At 40.3% G+C, this 17,213-nt stretch overlaps 1 pseudogene; it reads left to right on the top strand.

The window, feature by feature from the left end:
- Positions 1 to 2,421: 2,421 nt before the first annotated feature.
- Positions 2,422 to 13,713, top strand: LOC123950426 (annotated as a pseudogene).
- Positions 13,714 to 17,213: the final 3,500 nt, after the last annotated feature.

Here is a 17,213-nt window from a genome sequence, read left to right on the forward strand (position 1 = left end):
CACTGAGCCACCCAGGCGCCCCGGAACAAGCGATTCTTGATCTCGGGGTTGTAAGTTCGAGCCCCACGTTGGGTGTAGAGATTACTTTAAAAAAAAATAAGATAAACTAAAACAAAATCTAAAATATTAAAAATTAAAAAAATAAATGAGTGGCGTCTTCTAGACAGAAGCATTTCCTGGCATTCAGTTCTCTGCCTACGGAAAGGTATAAAAATAAAATTGGGGATCTTGCATGATGATGTAAAGACAATGACTTCCACAAAAGGCTGCAGAAACCAGAAATGTGAAATTCTTAACTACGTAAGTGACTTTTAAAGATCTGGAACTTCACAGTGCAAATTAGAATCCAGTCTGTAAAAATAGAAAAAGAATGATCTTTTTTTTTTTAAATAAAACTGAATTCATCATGTGCAGGAACAAAACAAACCCTCCAAAGAAATAAGTGGCCATTAGTTAATGTGATGAATTAAGGACAATTCGTCAAAGCATTTAGAGATGTTTCATCTTTAAGAAATACTGCCTCACTGCTGACGTATTTCAGGTCTGGAGTTTGATGCTGGTGTAGTAGAAAGAGCTCAGAGTTTACAATTCGACAGACCGGAATTAATTCTATTTCTGATGTTAGGAACAGATGCTTGCGTGAGTTTCTTAACTTCTCTGAGCCTCGGTTTTATTATTGGTCAAGTACAAGTAGTAATAATGCCTAAGTTAGAAGGATTTTTCTGAGGTTTCATTGGGATGACTCATATAAAATGTTTTGCGCATGGTAAGCACTCAAGGGAACTATTGCTGTGATAGAGACTCGAGTAAACATTTGGAAGCCAGAAAGGCTCTAGGAGGATAAGGAGTTACCTTAAATGTTATCCCAGTGGAGAACATAAAATATTTTTATTGAAAACCACTTAGAAATCGGGATACATTATCAATGAGAATGATGTGACTGTCATCAGTCAGGCTTCCTGGTGACCAATTCAGCGCACTGATGACATGCCCTTGGTTTCCAAATATCTCAACTTCTGGCACAAAACTCAAATATTTAATATTAACTTGCCTTCATAATTCCACAGAAACACCAGATTATTGGGTTCTACCTATTGGGTTCTACCTAACTCTCTACCTATCTACCTACCTACCTACCTACCCGCCTAACTCTCCTACCTAAACTCTTCTGAGTTAAAAAAAAAAAAAAAAATCAATAATATACTTGTCCTGTGTCTTCCTGTAAATAAAACATAAGTGGATCTATCCAGTGTGATTAGGTCAGTTGGGAAAATAAACTTCCCCATAGCCATGCACCTGTTTTGTACATGCTCTAACATGGCAAATGTCAACTCCCTTTAAAGAACCACTGGGAAATTAGACTCCAAGTATTTTCCTAAACTCAAAATAATAATGCATTTTGTCACATGATCCATGTTTTTCCAAAACATTAAAGGATTTTTTGGGAGTCTCTCATTTTAGTCATAATGTTTTTATAAGGTGGATGATTTTTATGACTTTCATTTTTTTTTAAGACATAACTGGATCATCGTAACTGGAAGTCAAACAGTATTACCATAAAAAGACAATGAGAGAGGGGCGCCTGGGTGGCTCAGTGGGTTGGGGCCTCTGCCTTCTGCTGAGGTCATGATCCCGGAGTCCTGGGATCAGGCCCCGCATCAGGCTCTCTGCTCTGTGAGGAGCCTGCTGCCCCCTATCTCTCTGCCTACTTGTGACCTCTCTCTCTGTCAAATAAATAAATAAAATCTTTAAAAAAAAAAAAAAAGACAATGAGAGAGAATCGAGTAAAACTGTAATTCTGACTCTGCAAGATACTGTTAAAAAAATAAACCATCTTACCTGGGGTAAAAGAATAGAATGTTCTTGCCCCCCATCTTAGCCTTGGAATATGTTAACTATTTCGTTTTTGTTTTGGGGGAAGAGTAAGACATGTACTACAGAGTTTCAAAAATTTTAAGGTTCAAAAGAATATGCTCCCCACACTGATGTCCAAATTAAACTTGGAGCGCAGATGATAAATTTAATATTACAGTGATTTTACCTGATATATAGACGACAGGCAGTGGATAGATCGAATTTAATTCTGACTTAATAATGTAGTATATATTATATTCTACATTGCATTTTATATTATACTATCAGTTAATAATATAGCATATGAAATCAGAAGTAAATTAAGAAATAGAACATAAGTTACTGCAAGTCGTTTGTGACTTTGAGTTTTGAAGAAAATATGTAATGTAAAATTCTCTATTGTGCTTTAAAAAGACCATTAGGAAAAGTTATGAAAACCATTTCACTAAGAGTGCTATTTATATAAAGTCGGAGAACCGAAGAAAATACCGTGAGCTCCTACCCAGCCAGACCCAAATAACCAGAATTCTTTGTCGTCATAGACAGAAATTACTTATGTTTCTGTAAATGGCCCGACGACGCTACAGGACGCAAGTTCCTTCGGAAGCACAAAGCAATACAACTGTCGGACTTAGTCTTGATACCAAAGTCACCTTATTGTATCCAATTTCCTTAAAATGTATGATTCGGAATGAAAAGTTTTGTATGTGTGACAATTGTTCTGTTACCCAGAATATTAAATTAATCATAATATTTCACTCTCCTCAACTTCTTTAAAAAGAGTAGTTTCCTTTAAATTTCACATGGAACTAAGAGGACATGTAGCAAGAAGGTAAGACGATCTTTACCTATACAGAGCTATGACTAAGACCTCCGTCTCTCCTCATTCTTGACTGCATTGTTACTAATATTGTCTTAGTATACTGAGCCACTTTATTCTTTCGTTGTTCCTAATTAATATAATTCATATTATCAGACATTCAGATGTTTCTTAATAGATTTTTTATTCCAAAACACAATAGCTTAAATGCATACAAATATGTTTCACGTGACTAAAGCGCAGCTATTAAGATATTTTCTACAAGGAAAAATACTTGAAGTAAACGCAAGTAATTGTGCCGAGATATCATAAATGCACATTGGACATTTATGGCACTCAGTTTTATGTTAACAATTTAATACCATTTACTGTTTTTTAAACATAATTTCTTCAGAGCTAGTTACCTGCCTTTTTTACACCCATTTTAATAATTATGCATTGTACCTGGTTTGAATAACCACCTTAAAATGTCTCTCCCTGAATCTAATTTGGAAGGTAAATTATGAACACAGAACACTGTTGTAGAGGTTCCTACTGAAAATTTAGAAAAAGTGTTTTACATAGGCTTTGCATTGAGTTTTTAAAATGTTTCAAGCATACTATATCGTTCCATTATTAACTTCAATTTTTTTATATTTATAGGCGTCAACATTGAAATATTTGTCTGGACAGACAGAAACCAAAGGAAACAAGGAAATGCACAATTCAGCCAGAAAGACACCGTGGCATCCAATACTCAGACACCACAGGGTATGTTAAGGGAGCCATTAAAAGAGCATCCTTGGGCGCCTGGGTGGCTCGGTGGTTTGGGCCACTGCCTTCGGCTCGGGTCGTGATCTCAGGGTCCTGGGATCGAGTCCCGCATCGGGCTCTCTGCTCGGCAGGGAGCCTGCTTCCCTCTCACTCTCTCTGCTTGCCTCTCTGCCTACTTGTGATCTCTCTCTGTCAAATAAATAAATAAAATCTTTAAAAAAAAAAAAAAAAAAAGAGCATCCTTCCTGTTACAGTGACATATGGTAAGCTTCCAAAATTAGCAGAGTATTTTGAGGCCTGAAGGCTTGTATAGCCCTCTTACTAGTTGCTGGGAAAGGTGTTAGTTGTTTGTTTAGGGTTTTTGTTTTTTTTTTGCTTGTTTGTTTTTTGCAGGGGAACACTTAAAATGTCTTCTGTGTTTTGATAAGTGCTTTTGAGAGTTTATGAAGCATGAATCTCTTCCAGATATGTGATTCTGGTTTTAAAAGAACACTCAGAAATCACATTTTTTTGTTTGTTTGTTTTCTTCCCAGCTCTCGCCTCTGCTCCATGCCTAATCATTTCTCCGTGTTGATTGGAGTAGCCCCTCTGCTCTCTTCCTCTCAGCCAACCTGCATTTTTTTAAAAGATGTTTTTTAAGTAGATTAGGGAAGCCATAAACCTGTTTCATTCTGATATGGGTTGCTCGTGCCTGATCGAATAGGTTGTGAGCTCCCCTTTGATCTTTCACGGATGCAGCCATCCCCAGTTTTGTTGAAGACCCATCCTTGACACCCACGATGTCACTAGAGTCCCTGTCTCTTAACTTCAGCTTTATAAAATATTCAGTTTATGCCCTAGAATGTGTTCACTATATAAATCAGATTTCAGTATGTTTCCAAAATATGGAATGTGTATCTAAACCATCAGGAAGAACACAGAATCTCATCTCAAGCTTTACATAGTCAGGTCACTGCATGGCACTGACTGTTTTCAAAATGAAATGAAGGTTTTTACAGTCATATCAATTCAACCTCACTGTCCATGTGTACACTTTCTAGATATGAATTAGGATGCTCTGAAGCTTCAATAAACTGGGGTGGGGACTCCTCTCCCAAGCCTCCACCACCGCCATCTGGGTCTAAAGCATCTATTGGCTATTTGTTCTACCAGATATCAGATTTCTTTCCAAGGGTGTTCTATTTAGATTTCTAGATGAGATGGCAATGATACTTAGCTCTACGCCCCTGACTCACCCCCCAAGGAGTCAAAGGGCAGGACACATTTTGAGGTCAATTATTCTGTCTCTGGTTTAGAGGGACCCTAGTTGCACAATCTTCAAGGCACAAAAGGTAAAAGGGTTTTCCTGTGCCCAAAGTCACTGACACCACACAGGGAGAGATCCCAGCCCTGCTGAATTCCTTCCTCACGGTGTAGCGAGACAAAGCACAGACACAAGATCACCAGGCAGAGGAGAGCTGGAGTGGTGTTCGCCACCTTCAGCTGACTTTCTCCTCCTGGAGCCAAGAGGGAAGACTCAGTCGTAGCATGTTTAAGAACACAGGCACTGGGTTTAGGTAGTCTGGGTTCAAATTTCACACATTGCTAGCTGTATGATTCTGAGCAAGTTAATTAAGCTTAACTTTCTGCTCCATAAACTAGAGTTAATGACCATATCCACTTCATAGAGCTTCAGTGCCATAATGTGAGTCAAGTGCCTAGCGTGTGGGGAGCACCAAGTAAATGTTGATTATTCTTATTTCATTCATTCATTTAACAAATACTGAATACCTGCGGCAGAGCATTTATGAAGAACTGCGGCACAAAAATCTTGGGCAGTTATCCAAAGTTATTGTCGAAATAACAGTGGGACACAGATTGTCCTAATGTCCGTTTTTATCTCACCAGGCTAAGCTGCCTCCCGAATGGGATATTAAAAACCCAACCTAGATTTGGGAAACAGTCAGAAGCTTCCCTAAAAATGAAACATTTTAATGAAAAACTTATTTTGGATTTGGGCAGGGTGTAATGATTTCAAACATGTCTGTGGGGTTATCATGAGCAGAACAAAATAAGCTGGGGTATGAAAGCGACCCATTAAAAAATGCCAACAGATCCTTTGGCTATACAAAAATCCTTCTCACTGCTTTGCCTGTGTCTTGCAATTCTAGAAAATATGCCTTGCTGTGAAGGAAGGACCCAAGATTTTTATTTCTTTAATTGTATATATTGTCTTTATTTTTTCATATAATGAGATTCTTATAAATTTTAATCAGTACTATTTATAATATAGAAATTATCAATAAGAATCTTGCCATTTATAACAATGTGCTTGGAACTAGAGGGTATTATGCTAAGCAAAATAAGTCAATCCGAGGAAGACAGTTATCATATGATCTCACTGATGTGAGGAATTTGAGAAACAAGACAGAGGATCATAGGGGAAGGGAGGGAAAAATGAAATAAGGTGAACTAGAGAGGGAGACAAACCATAAGAGACTCTTAAGCATAGGGAACAAACTGAGGGTTGCTGGAGGGGCAGGGAGTGGGGGATGGGGTAACTGGATGATGGACCTTAAGGAGGGATTGTGTTATAATGAGCACTGGGTGTTATATAAGACTGATGACTCACAGACCTATACCTCTGAAACAAGTAATACATTATATGTTAATTAAATAAATTAAATAAATAAAAGGTAAATAATCAATAAGGACAAACAGTGGGTGAGAGGCAGAAAAGAAAGTGTCCTGTGGGGGTGCCTGGGTGGCTCAGTAGGTTAAAGCCTATGCCTTCGGCTCAGGTCATGATCCCAGGGTCCTGGGATTGAGCCCGCATTGGGCTCTCTGCTCAGCAGGGAGCCTGCTTCCTCCTCTCTCTCTGTCTGCCGTTCTGCCTGCTTGTGATCTCACTCTCTGTCAAATAAATAAAATCTTAAAAAAGTAAATTAAAAAATTAAAAATAAAAAAAAGAAAGTGTCCTGTGAATGGATTTTCCCAAGTGAATGTTTACCCCCAGAGATTGCCTAATAAAATGAAGTTATTATACTAAATACATTAACTCACCTCCACCCTACCAAATGCCAATTTTAGATTCCCTACGGAAGAAATATGACTTAAACCTTTAATTTTCATATCACTACTACTGAATTGAAAGTTTCGGGCTCTGTAAATTTGTAACACTGTATAATATGTAATACTGGATAAAAGACTATAAAATGAAATCAAATCGAATATAAAGTTCTTCGCATATTCTAATAGGAGACTAAACATATGATACTTTGGTTGTTTCTGCACAACAATGCAAAAATATATTTATGTTAAAAAGTAATAAAGTCAGGGGCACCTGACTGGCTCAACCAGTGAAGCACGAGACTTCTGCTCCTGAGGTTGCAAGTTTGAGTCCCACATTAGGTGCAGAGATTACTTCAAAATAAAATCTTAAAAAAAAAGTGTTGGGGGCATCTCAGTGGCTTAGTCGGTTGGGCATCCAGCTCTTGATTTCAGCTCGGGTCGTGAGATTGAGCCCTCTTTCAGGTTCCATACTCAGTGAGAAGTCTGCTCAAGATTCTTTCCCCTCCCCCTTCCTCCTCATCCTCTGCTTCTTCTCTGCTCCCCTGCTCCCTCTCTCTCTACAATAAACAAATAATCTTTTTTTTAAGTGATAAAATCAATAACCAGTTAGTGTAGTCACTAAAACACTTCAAGGCCAATCCAGCAATGAGAATTGTTTCCTGCTGAAAGCATAAAAAGTAATTATCTTAAGACTATCCAAATAATTTAACCAAATGTAATTAATGCTCTCTAGGTGGATTTTCCAAACATCTCCAACTAGAATGCTGAGGTTTGATAAGATAGGGTAGACCCACATTTCATGATATGAAGATTTCAAAGTTTAAGCTTGATTTTTCTTAATGCCCTCTAATCAAAAACTATACCAAAATTAATATGAAAATAAGTTTTGAAACAGCCAGGGGTCAAAAGGTATATTTTGTATGACAGCAGTTTCACTGCTGTATAGAGACCTCTTTATAGCTTCGGTTCCATGATTGTGTGTTTCTGATACAGAAAATGTATTATAAGAAAAACAAGATCGTCCTGGTCTGTGTAAGTGCATTTAAAATTTGTTCTTGATAGATACCTTGAGATATACTTTGATATACCTTGATAATTTAAAAAGGTGAGAATGAAAGTTTTTGCAAATGACAAGACTTCTTACGCGAAGCTAGCATTTGACAGTGTCATTTACAGTAGCAGTTAGTCTTTTGATCCATGTAATCCTGGAGTATCTGGGGCAAATGGCACTGGTCAGTTTGGGGTCACACAGCAGCACAGCTCTGAGCTTAGTATTCACTTTTATGTTCCCTCTCCTCTGGTACAATAGCAATTTTGAAACCGATCAAAGTAAGATTTCTCCTTCCTGAAGAGTAGTTGGGATGAATCCATCCATTCATTGCACACATTTTTACAGAGTGCCTATTATGTGCCAGCTAGGAACCCGTTGCAAGAAAAACCTTCATGGTCCCTGTTCTCACCTAGCTTAGACCCTAGTGTAGGAGTCAGGCCTTTAACAAATAATCACACAAACAAGTGTATAATTTTTTTTTAAATATTTTGTTTATTTGACAGAGAGAAATCACAACTAGGCAGAGAGGCAGGCAGAGAGAGAGGAGGAAGCAGGCTCCCTGCTGAGCAGAGAGCCCGATGCGGGGCTCGATCCCAGGACCCTGGGATCATGACCTGAGCTGAAGGCAGAGGCTTTAACCCACTGAGCCATCCAGGCACCCCACAAGTGTATAATTTAAAGGTGATAAATGTTATGAAAGAAAACTGTGGGTACCTTGAACTAGAAGAGAAAGACTCTATAGTTTGGGAGATCTGCTAGCAGCTGCCATCTCTCTACCTGGACAAAAGCCAGCTTGAAAATAAAGCCAATATACAAGAGAAGGAAGAACCAGGATAATCACAGTGAAATGAAGCCCTGGTGGGATTTTAAATTACGGACTAAACCAATGCCTGGTCCATCCAATTTGGGCTTTTGTTAATGGCTACCAAAAGCATTCTGCTACAGGCAAAGAGGGAATTTTCTTGGCAAGAAAATAGCCTACATGAAAACCCTAATGCTGGGGGGCGCCTGGGTGGCTCAGTGGGTTAAGGCCTCTGCCTTCTGCTCAGGTCATGATCCCAGGGTCCTGGGATCGAGCCCCGCATCGGGCTCTCTGCTCAGCAGAGAGCCTGCTTCCCTTCCTCGCGCTCTGCCTGCCTCTCTGCCTACTTGTGATCTCTGTCTTTCAAATAAATTAAAAACAAAAACAAAAACAAAACAAACAAACAAAAAAAACCCTAATGATGGAAAGAAGGTGATACAATGTTAGATACTTCTTACTTTCAGCACGGATCTATTCCTTTCCCCCCTAAGGACACACATCTATGTTCACACTATTTTCTCTGCCTCCGGTGCTTCTCACACCTACAATCTGTCTACCTATCAAATCCTACCCATCCTTCAAAATTGTGTTTAAGTACCCCCTCCTTCTCCACTAAGTCTCTTACCATTTTTACTCAAAAGAATTTACCCTTTCTTCTTCCTGATCATAGCCAACTTTTTCCAGTTTCAACTTCAGCATCTGCTGTATCACTCAACCTCCCTCTCCAACCTGTTCTCTAATGTACTTTTGCATGGACATGCCTTCGCCCAGCATATTTCATACTTCCTAGACCTGGAATGAACTTCCTCTTACACCATCTATTGAAATCCCACATATCCTTCGGACATCTATAACGCCCCCTTCCTTGGAAAGCTTTCTCTAATTGTCTCGTAGAACATAAACATTATCTATTTCTCCTACGAGGCTGTCCTTCCATGAAGAGAGGGACCACCTTTTATTAACTTTGAGTTCCAAATGCATACATTCCTGCAACAGAGTAGACACTAAAGAAAAATTCTTATTGAATGAATAAGTGACCGAAAGGATGGATGGAAGAAGAGATGGAAAGATTCCTTTAAATATATACTTTCATATGTATAAGTTCTTAGAAGAAGGAACCTCTAATTTTTTAATCCTGTTAGTACATAGAATACACATGTAGAAACTAAATATAAATATTTTTTAAAGATTTTATTTATTGGAGCACCGGGTGGCTCAGTGGGTTCAAGCCTCTGCCTTCGGCTTAGGTCGTGATTCCAGGATCCTGGGATCCAGTCCCGCATCGGGCTCTCTGCTCAGCAGGGAGCCTGCTTCTACCTCTCTCTGCCTACTTGTGATCTCTGTCTGTCAAATAAATAAATAAATAAAACCTTTTAAAAAAGAAGATTTTATTTATTTATTTGACAGAGACACAGCGAGAGAGGGAACAGAGGCAGGGGGAGTGGGAGAGGAAGAAGCAGGTTTCCCACCGAGGAGGGAGCCCAATGTGAGTCACGATTCCAGAACCCTGGGATCATGACCAGAGCCGAAGGCAGATACTTAATGACTGAGCCACCCAGGAGCCCCTAAATATAACTATTTTTGAATAAAAAAAAGGAGATGATAGAATTTAAAATAATCAGAAATATGGGAATTTAAGCAAATGTTTGATTTCTTCCTTTCTTCCGTTTTTTCTTTCTTTTCTTTTTTAGTTTTGTCTAACTAGAAGCTATATAATGTCATTTAGCTACATTTCCTTTATTTTTTTAAAGATTTATTTATTTATTTGACAGAGAGAGAGAGAGAGAGATCACAAGTACGCAGAGAGGCAGGCAGAGAGAGAGAGGGAAACAAGCTCCCCACTGAGCAGAGACTCGATCTCAGGACCCTGAGATCATGACCTGAGCCGAAGGCAGAGGCTTTAACCCACTGAGCCACCCAGGTGCCCCCACGTTTCCTTTAATACCAAAAATTAAGCACATTCTTTGCTTATGACATAAATCATCAGAGCCATTACTAAAGCCACTGATGTACAAGAATAGGGAGCTAATAGAAACCAGAATTTTTTCATGTGGTTAAGCACTAAATTTTGGTGAATTGCATTTAAATAGCAAATAGCCTCAGCTGTAAATACTGGACTGAAAGAACTAAAGACCCATGCTTAATTCTTTTTATGAAATGTTCTCTTGAACTGGCAAATAGAATTTCACAGTGAGAATGTCTTTCAGTGGATCACACTAGAAACTTAATTGCTTTGTCATTCTCTTTAAAGTAAGTACCTCAAAATTTCAAGTTAGTTTAAGGTTTTTGGTACCACTCAGACAGTATTTGGTGAGAATATAATTGACACAGATTTTTTGAATGACAATTTGACATTATCTTCCAAAATATGCATCACCTTTGACCCATTGAATCTTCTAGGACTGCGTATCAAATTAAAAAAAAAAAACTCACACTAGAATACAAAGAAATACTTTTGAATGTCTGAAAATTTCCTTAAGACAAAGAGTTTTTTAACTATAATCATAGCTCATTTTATTATGCTTTGCTTTATTGCATTGAGCAGATATTGTGTTTTTTACAAATTGAAGTTTGGGCCCCCCCTAGGTTGCACAAGTCTATCAGGGTCATTTTTCCAACAACATTTGCTCACTTTCTGTCTTTGTGTTCCATTTTGGTAATTCTCACAATATTTTTAACTTTTTCATTATTATTATATTGATTATAGCGACCTGTGATCAGGGATCCTTGACGTTACTATTGCAATTGCTTTCGGATGCCACAAGCCACACCCGTAGAAGACAGCGGACCAAATCAATAAATGTTTTGTGTATTTAACTGCTTCACCAGCCCACCATTCCTCACTCTCTCTCCCTCTCCTCAGGCCTTCTTATTTCCTGAGTCACAGCAATATTGAAATCAAGCCAATTAATAACCCTACAGTGGCCTTTAAGTGTCCAAGTAAAAAGAAGAGTCACACATCTCTCACTTTAAATCAAAAGCTAGAAATGATTAAGCTTAGTGAGGAAGGCATGTCCAAAAGCTAAGATGGGCTGAAGACCCCTTGTACCGGTTAGCCAAGCTGTGAATGTAAAGGACAAGTTGTTGAAGGAAATTAAAAGTGCTTCTCAAGTGGTGTGTGAACACAAAAATGATAAAGAGAAACAACTTTATTGCTGATATGGACAAAGTCCGAGTGGTCTGGACAAAAGATCAAACCAGCCACAACCTTCCCTTAAGTCAAAGCCTAATCCACAGTAAGGTCCTAACTTTCTTCAAGTCTCTGAAGCTTGGGAGAGGTGAGGAGGCTGCAGGAGAATTAGAAGCTAGCAGTGTTGGTTCATGAGGTTTAAGGAAAAAAAACCATCTCCACAGCATAAAAATGCAAGGGAAGCAGCAAATGCTGATGTAGAAGCTGCAGCAAGTTCTCCAGAAGGATCTAGCTCAGATCATCCATGAAAGTGGCCACACGACACAGCAGATGTCCAAAGTAGATGAAACAGCCTTCTGTTGGAAGAAGATCCCATCTAGGACTTTCATAGCTAGAGAGGAGAAGTCAACCCCTGGCTTCAAATCTTCAAAGGACAGGCTGACTCTCTTGCTAGGGGCTAAAGCAGCTGGTGACTTGAAATTGAAGCCAATGCTCATTTTTTAAAAAATATTTTGTTTATTTGACAGAGAAATCACAACTAGGCAGAGAGAGAGGAGGAAGCAGGCTCCCTGCGGAGCAGAGAGCCCGATGTGGGGCTCGATCCCAGGACCCCGGGATGATGACCTGAGCGGAAGGCAGCGGCTTAAACCACTGAGCCACCCAGGCGCCCCGAAGCCAATGCTCGCTTACCATTCTGAAAATCCTAGAGCTCTTAAGAATTTTGCTCAATCTACTCTGCCTGTGCTCTAATGGGATGACAAAGCCTGTGGATGACAACACATCTCTTTATCAATGTGGTTTACTGATTATTTTAAGCCCACTGCTGAGACCTACTGCTCAGAGACAAAGACTCCTTGCAAAATGTGACTGCACATTGGCAATGCACCTGGTCACCCAAGAGCTCTGATGGAGATGTACAATGAGATGAATGCTGTTTTCATGCCAGCTAACACAGCAGCCCTTCTGCAGCCCATGGATCAAGGAGTCATTTTGACTTTCAAGTCTTATTATTTAAGAAATACATTTCATAGGCTAGAGCTGCCACAGATAGTGATTCCTCTGATGAATCTGGGCAAAGTAAATTGAAAACCTTCTGGAAAGGATTCATCATTCTAGATGCCATTAAGAACATTTGTGATTCATGGGAAGAGGCCAAAATAGCAATATTAACAGGAGCTTGGAAGAAGTGATTCCAACCCTCATGAGTGAATTTGAAGAGATCAAGACTTCAGTGGAGAAAGTAACTGCAGATGTGGTGGTAGAAAGAACAAGAAAACTGGAATGAGAAGTGGAGCCTAGGGCCTCAGTGGGTTAAGCCTCTGCCTTCGGCTCAGGTCATGATCCCAGGGTCCTCGGACTGAGCCCCATGTAGAGCTCCCCGCTCAGTAGGGGAGTCTGCCTCTACCTCTGCTTTCTCCCTCTGCCTCTACCACTCTTCCCTACTCATGCATTCTAAAATAAATAGATAAAATCATTTAAAAAATAGAGCCTGGGGCATCTGATTGACTCAGTCAGTAGAGCGTGTGACTCTTGATCTCAGGGTTGTAAGTTCAAGTACCATGTTGAGTATAGAGATTCCTTAAAAACAAAATCTTAAGAAGAGGGGCGCCTGAGTGGCTCAGTGGTTTAAGCTGCTGCCTTCAGCTCGGGTCATGATCTCAGGGTCCTGGGATCGAGTCCCGCATCGGGCTCTCTGCTCAGCAGGGAGCCTGCTTCCCTCTCACTCTCTCTGTCTGCCTCTCTGCCTACTTATGATCTCTCTCTGTCAAATAAATAAATAAAATCTTTTAAAAAAAAATCTTAAGAAGAAAAAGGGGAGCCTGCAGATGTGACTGAATCACTACAGTCTCATGATAAAACATGAACAGATGGGGAATTGCTTCTTATAGATGAGGAAAGGAAGTGGTTTCTTGAGATGGAAACTGCTTCTGGTAAAGATGCTGGGAAGACCGTGGAAATAACAACAAAAGATTTAGAATATTACCTAAACTTAGTTGATAAAGCAGCAGTGGCATTTGAGAGGATTGACTGAAATTTTGAAAGAAATTCTACCGGAGGCAAAAATGCCGTCAGACAGCATCGCAGTCTATGGAGAAAAGGCAGTGTCGATTGGTGGAGTAAACCTCACTGGGTCTTACTCTTAGTTACCGTCACAGCCACCCCAGCCTTCAGCAGCCACCACCCTGATCAGGTAGCAGCCATCAACACCGAGACAAAACTACCCCACCTGCGAAAACATTACAGTTCACTGAAAGTTCAGCGGACGGTATTTTTTTAAAGATGTATTTATTTTTATCAGAGAGAGCCTGCGTATCAGTCGGGGAGGGAGGGGGAGGGGGGAGCAGAGGGGAGGGGAGGGAGACAGAGAAGCAGACTCCCCACTGAGGGCAGCCCGGACTCAGGGCTCAATCTCATGACCCTGAGATCGTGACCTGAGCTGAAATGAAGAGTCAGACACTTAACCAACTGAGCCACCCAGGTGCCCTTGTTAGCACTTTTTAGAATAAAATATTTTTTATTGGGATGCAATATTCCCTCTATGGCAGTGGTCGGGAAATGAACCACAATATCTTTAAGGTATGCCTGTGTCACCTAGAGTTCCACGTCTGCTTAGGACTTCGAAAGCTTTAAGAGAACACTGTTCCCATCCTAATAACAAGAAAGCCAGATAATCTACAAAGTCATAATTTTTCTTGAATCCATTAGAGACGTGAGTCCGCAAGGCAACTAAATGATATAAATTCCACAGAGTGACAAACCCCTCCAAGAACAAAGGGAACACATGAATTGTTTGTGTCACAGCATGCAAGCAAGGACTGGCCACCATTAAGGTAGATAAGGAGAAAATAGCTACACATTTAACAAATTCTTAATGGCTAAATGTAGGCTATTGTATCCGTTTAGGAAAAAATGGGAATCACAGACTTCTGCAAGAAAAAAACTGCATTTATTCCTGAGCTGTTATCCACCAGATGATCACAAGAAACATTAGAGGAAGAGAGAGGAATAAGAGAGAGCCCCCTTTGGGGGCTCAGGCTTATAGTAATGATCAGTTGCCCCTGGGAGAAGGGTGGGAAGAACAGCCCACTTCCCCCCAAACCTTCCTTCATAGAAAGCAAAAGCTTTGAGCAGCTCAGGGGCAGGAAGAGAGTAGTAAAGCCTCCCATTGAGGGACCCAGGCAAAGAGCCTCTTCTTCTGCAATGGAAAGAGTAGAGACAAAAGCCCCTGGCCCAAGGGGAGAGCTAAAAGAAGGTACTGGGCCTGTGGTCCTGCTGTACTACAAAGCAGGGGTCCTGGGCAGATAGGGAAGACGCAGGACACTTTCATCTGTTCAAGACTCAGTACAGATGTCCTCGGGATGTCTTCCTAATTTGCACACTTTTTAAAGAATTAACTTACCTAAATCACAAAAATTGTCTCTTCCATTAAGGGTCATTTGTCTCTACATGCAGGAATCAGATAGTGGTGGAAAATTTTGCAGATAGTCAGAAACAGCTGGCAAGTGATTCCCCCAAACCAAGCTTGGAAGGATATATTCTCTTCATTTTCAAAGAGGATCTTAGCGGACCACTTAGCAGACCATAGCAGTGATTATGTTTTAAGGTTGAGAGGAATACTGTCTAGTAAGAACCCTTTCCAAAGGAAAAGCAGCTTTGTGGAAGGCAGCTTGAGGTCGGAAAAACGAGTTTTGGTAGCTCCCAGGCCTCTAACTGTGGGACCACGCACATCACTTTCCTCATTTCCAAAACAGGAGGGAAGGGAAAATAATGCTGACTCTTCCAGTTGCCTGTGAAAATCAAATAAGTTCAGTATGAAAACAGCTGGTCCTTTGCTTGGCATATGAAAGACACATGCTACAAATGTTCAGTGCTCTCTCTCCTCACCCTACCAACATCCTTTTGCTGGATATTTTGTTTTATGAATCTAGCCACTGTTTGAAGATCTCCTTCCCATATACCACTCTCAGACTGAGATATTGATACAAAAAACCGAATTCCTTGTTCCCTGGCTGACCTGCAAATTTTTCCATTTCTTACCTTTTTTCCCTTCTTCCTCAATGCTCCAAGACATTGTCTCAGCCTTGCTTCATCTCCCATCATGACTGTGTATGTGTTTACTGATGCTATTTTTTTAATCTTATTATAATAATTACCATTAAGCTGAAGTCATTTCTCTGTCCCAGTGAATAAATGACACATGGGAATATTTCTAGGCAACAAATTGTTCTTTACTTAGGCATTTTTACATCCCAATTCTTGATCAATTAATCTTCCTTCTTGAAACAATTACTGTGTTCAAGCTAGAAGAGAAGTTAGAGGACCATAGCTCATCCTCCAAGAAGGGACAGTCAGCATGTTAGTGGCAGAGCTGAGCTTGAAACCCAGGACTCCTGCCTGCCTCACCCTGTTATTATAAAGCAGATTTGCAAAGTAGGTTTTTAAAAAAGATTTTATTTATTTATTTTTGAGAAAGAAAGAGAGAGAGAACAAGCAGAGGGAGGGTCAGAGGGAGAGAGACAAGCAGACTCCCCACTGAGCAGGGAGCCTGATATGGGGCTCAACCCCAGGACCCTGGGATCATGAGCTGAACCAAAGGCAGATGCTTAACCTACTGAGCTACCCAGCTGTCCCTCAGCTATGTGGATTTTAAAAATCAAGTAACTGTGCTCATCTCTATATCATAATTAAAGATCTCTAAAATATAGGACAATGCCATAGTGAAGACTTTTTTTTTTTAATTTTAAGTAAGCTCCATGCCCAGTGTAGTGCCCAACGCGGGGCTTAAACTTACAACCCTGAGATCAAGACCTGAGCCGAGATCAAGAGTTGGACACTTAACCAACTGGGCCACCCAGGCACCCTGTCACAGTGAAGGATTTCATGGGAAAAAGCCCTTCAAGACCTTGGAAGAAAAGAAGCTGTATGAATCCAAAGTTATAACAGCAGCCATTATTATTATTTCTGTTATTCAAACAATTGAATTTAGTTAATTTTCTTTTTCTTTTTTTTTTAAGATTTTATTTATGTATTTGACATAGAGAGAGACAGCAAGAGAGGGAACACAAGCCAGAGGAGAGGGAGAAGGAGAAGCAGGCTTCACCAAAAGCAGTGAGTCCGACGGTGGGCTCAATCCCAGGATGCTGGAATCATGACTTGAGCCAAAGGCAGACACTTTCCCAAATGAGCCACCCAGACGCCCCTTCTTATTTTTTTTTAAGATGTATTTATTTAGGGATGCCTGGCTGGCTCAGTCAGTAAAGTGTCTGCCTTCGGCTCAAGTCATGATCCCAGGGTCTTGGGATTGAGTCCCGCATTGGGTTCCCTGCACAGCAGGAAGTCTGTTTCTCCCTCTCCCTCTGCCTGCCACTCCCCCTGCCTGTGCTTTCTCTCTCTCTTTCTCTCTCTCTCCTTCTGACAAATAAATGAATGAAGTCTTTTTTTTTTTAAAAATATGTATTTATTTATTTTGGGAAACAGAGCACACTCAAGCATGTGCAAGCAGGGGGAGAAGCAGATGATAAGGAAGAGAGAGAATCTCAAGCAGACTCCCTGCTGATCATGGTGCCCAACGGGGCTCTATCTCAAGACCCTGAGATCACAACCTGAAGGGAAGTCAACAATCAGTTGCCCAACTGACTGAGCTACCCAAGAGTTCCATGTTTTAGTTAATTTTAATATTGTACTCTGGTAGATTAAAGACATCCTCACATTTTTTCTACCCCTGCCCTAGAGTCTGGGCTGACCTCAGTAA

Source organism: Meles meles, chromosome 9 (assembly GCF_922984935.1).
Source record: "Meles meles chromosome 9, mMelMel3.1 paternal haplotype, whole genome shotgun sequence".
In the NCBI taxonomy this organism is placed as follows: Eukaryota; Metazoa; Chordata; class Mammalia; order Carnivora; family Mustelidae; genus Meles; species Meles meles.